The following is a 3,343-nucleotide window of genomic DNA, read 5'->3' on the forward strand; positions in this document are numbered from 1 at the left end:
TAAATAGCAGCAGTCAGAATATGTGCCTTACCTTTTTTTTTTTTTACTTGTTAACATTATTAAATACCTCAAATCAAAATTCGGTTTGATGAGGTCCATGTAACAATCTACTTTTGACATTTCAATAGAAATGGATCTCTTTTGCTACTATTGTTTTCAGCTTGTTGTAACTGTTTTTTCTTTTTTTTCATGTGAAAACTTTAAGTGATTGTATAATAGTTAAATTCAAAGAGTTGCATAAAAGTCTTGTTAAGATAATAGGGTGATAGGGTGATATATAGTTTCTGTAGGGCAAGTGTTTCCAACAAATTTTTACAGTGACAGAACTAAATTGCAATCACGAATATAAATATGAAGAAACATGAGATTTTTTATTGATAAACAAAGTGGATACAAATTTGTTCTTCCTTGATTTTCTCTCTTGATTTTCTCCGTAATTCGAGGGCCTTCAGTAGCATATTTCTCGAACGTAGGAATATTTGCATTCGATATGGATTTTCTCCATGAAAGGAGGATTTGTGGATATTCCTGATGTATTTCATTATCAAGAAGAGAAGGTTTTGATCCCTTTGTGATATTTCATGAATTTATGGAATTATCTAGAAATATTCGAGATTTATGAATATTTCATGAATTTGTGGGATATCGGGATCTTGATCTCTTTATGAATATCCCATGAAATTATTGGGATTTTGGAGATGCCTCTTTAAAGGGATGTTTACCCCCTTTATACCTTTATATAGACGTAATTTAGGGTTTAGGTAGAGTAGTCATCAAATTAGATTTAGGGTAAAGTAGCACCCAAGAACTCTAACCAAAATTAAACTCTTTTTGTAGAGTCCACAAAATTTCAATGTCTACAAATGCCTCCTACTTCAAGGCTTGTTGGAGTGTAGACTTGATGAAACTCAAAGACAAGTCTTGAATTACCGCTTCCATCTTTACGATCGTGCGGCTACAGATTTGCATATTTGATTTATGAGAGAAAAGATGAAGGGCAGATTTGGTCCCACTGGGCGTGCCAGTTTATTTTCAATAAATTTTTACAGTTTGAGATGTTCATAAAGAGATCAAGATCCTGATATCCCACAAATTCATGAGATATTCATAAATCTCGAATATTTCTAGATAATTCAATAAACTCATAGAATATCACAAAGGGATAAAAATTCTCTCTTCTTGATAATGAAATACCTCAAGAAGATCCACAAATCCTCCTTTCATGGAGAAAATTCATATCAAACCCAAATATTCCTACGTTCGAGAAATACGCTACTGACGGCCCTCGAATTACGGAGAAAATCAAGGGAGAAGAATCAAGGAAGAACAGCTTTGTACGCAATTTGTTTATCAGTAAAAAGATCATGTTTTTTCAAATTTTTATTCATGATTGCAATTTAGTTCTGTCACTGTTAAAGTTTGTTGGAAACAAACTTGCAACAAGGAATTGTACATAAAACTATTTAAGATGAGTGAGAAAGAGTTAGTTAAAAAAAAGTTGGGGGCAGGGGCAGGGGCAGGGGCAGAGCTAGCATATAATTATGGAGTTCATCTCTTCGAAAAAAAATTACACTACTTTATATGTGGTTAAAAATATTTTTTATGCATATATAGTAGATGTTGAACCCCCTTCACCTAGTTCGTATATGCAATTTTGAACGCCCTCAATGAAAATTCTGGCTCTGTAATTGATAGTAAGGGAACGAAAAATTTGGAGAGATTACAAAGTGGGGAATCGAATTCTCACCGAAAAGGAGGAAGTTCAAGTAGTCAACTAATTGAGTTACTAAGATTTCCTTTGATTGAGAAAGGATTAACAAATTGAAGTATACCATCACATATTGCGGTAGAGTGATAAATACCCCATCATTAATTAGAGATCTCGCGTTTGAACTAAGAGTATGAAGTTGTCTTTGATAGGAATCAGAGCATTTTACCTCCCAAAGTGGGCTTGGGGCGAATTTAGATTAATTAAGCACCAAAACGGGTATCGAATATTGAATGAAGAAACCAAAAAGAAAATTGTCCTAAATTCTTTGAGTGTGCTTCATGAAAAATGTTTTCGTGAAAAATAAGTGACTTTCTTCTTTATTTTATAGTGATTGATTAGTAAAGAGAAAAAAATATTATCCTAGGGTTAGTAGGGACCCAGACCCCCACTATCTACCCCAAACCCCAAACTCTATCCTAACTCAATGCGAGACCCGACCCCAACCCGAAACTCGAGACCCAATTCCAACAAGAAATCCAACATTTGGCCCAACACCAACCCAGGACTTGAGTCGAACACTAACCTCGAATAGGGACTCAAGAATCGATCATGAATCAAATCTTAATTTAAGACACAACCTATTTTTAAAACTCAAACCTTATCGTAATGGTCATCTCAAGTCCAACCTGGACTGAAGACCACCCCGATACCCAATCCAACCAACCAACCAACATATACCCTGATTTGGATGAATTTCAAACATATAATGACTTTGGGATAGGTCTACTTACTAGACCAACCCAACCAAGTCAATCTATCCAATAACCAACGAACAAAATCAAAAACGACAATCCAATGTGTGGGTGTATATATATGTGTGTGTGTGTGTGTATGTCATGATCATTTTATACCCAAGTCCACAGTTGTCTATACAAAGCCTCTAAACCAAACCAAAGAGTATCTAGTCGGGATATGCCCATGACCATAGCCAAAAACCAAAGTCTATGAAAAGACAAAAGTATGTAAAGTAATCCATGACATGAAATGGATGCCTTCCGAACTATGCAAGCTCACTACTTCAATCCAACACCGACTGTCCCTGAATCCGATCAATGAGTAGTAGTAGTAGTATGGTCGGTTCCTGCATCGTGTGGGGATACAACCGCCTGAAGACGGGTTAGCGGGTGAACGTTAAAAAGTACTCAGGATAAAGATACAATAATGCCAACCTTTAAAATCAAGTAAACAACAATATGCATTTACAATCATATATATATATATATATATATATATATATGCCAGGATAGAGAACTGGGTTTAGCATGCCTTTAAAATCATTAACTCGGGTATGTGTAGCTTAACCGTCCTGGAACCACCCACGGGCTATATGGGTCCGGTGTAACCCCTAAATGGGCCACCATGCGTATAGACGCACGAATCGGAGATACCACAGGAGTAGAAAATTCCCGTGTACCCTTTGCTTTCCATGATACATATATACAAATGTACTTAGGGGATTTTCGTGTACCCCATAAGTATATTATGAGGTTGCCATGACCTATCCTCATGTCGGCAAACATGTATTTTCAATGTCCGTCCTTTGGACTCATACCTTTATGGTTGGCTATCACA

Source organism: Capsicum annuum, chromosome 3 (genome assembly GCF_002878395.1).
Source record: "Capsicum annuum cultivar UCD-10X-F1 chromosome 3, UCD10Xv1.1, whole genome shotgun sequence".
Classification (NCBI taxonomy): domain Eukaryota; kingdom Viridiplantae; phylum Streptophyta; class Magnoliopsida; order Solanales; family Solanaceae; genus Capsicum; species Capsicum annuum.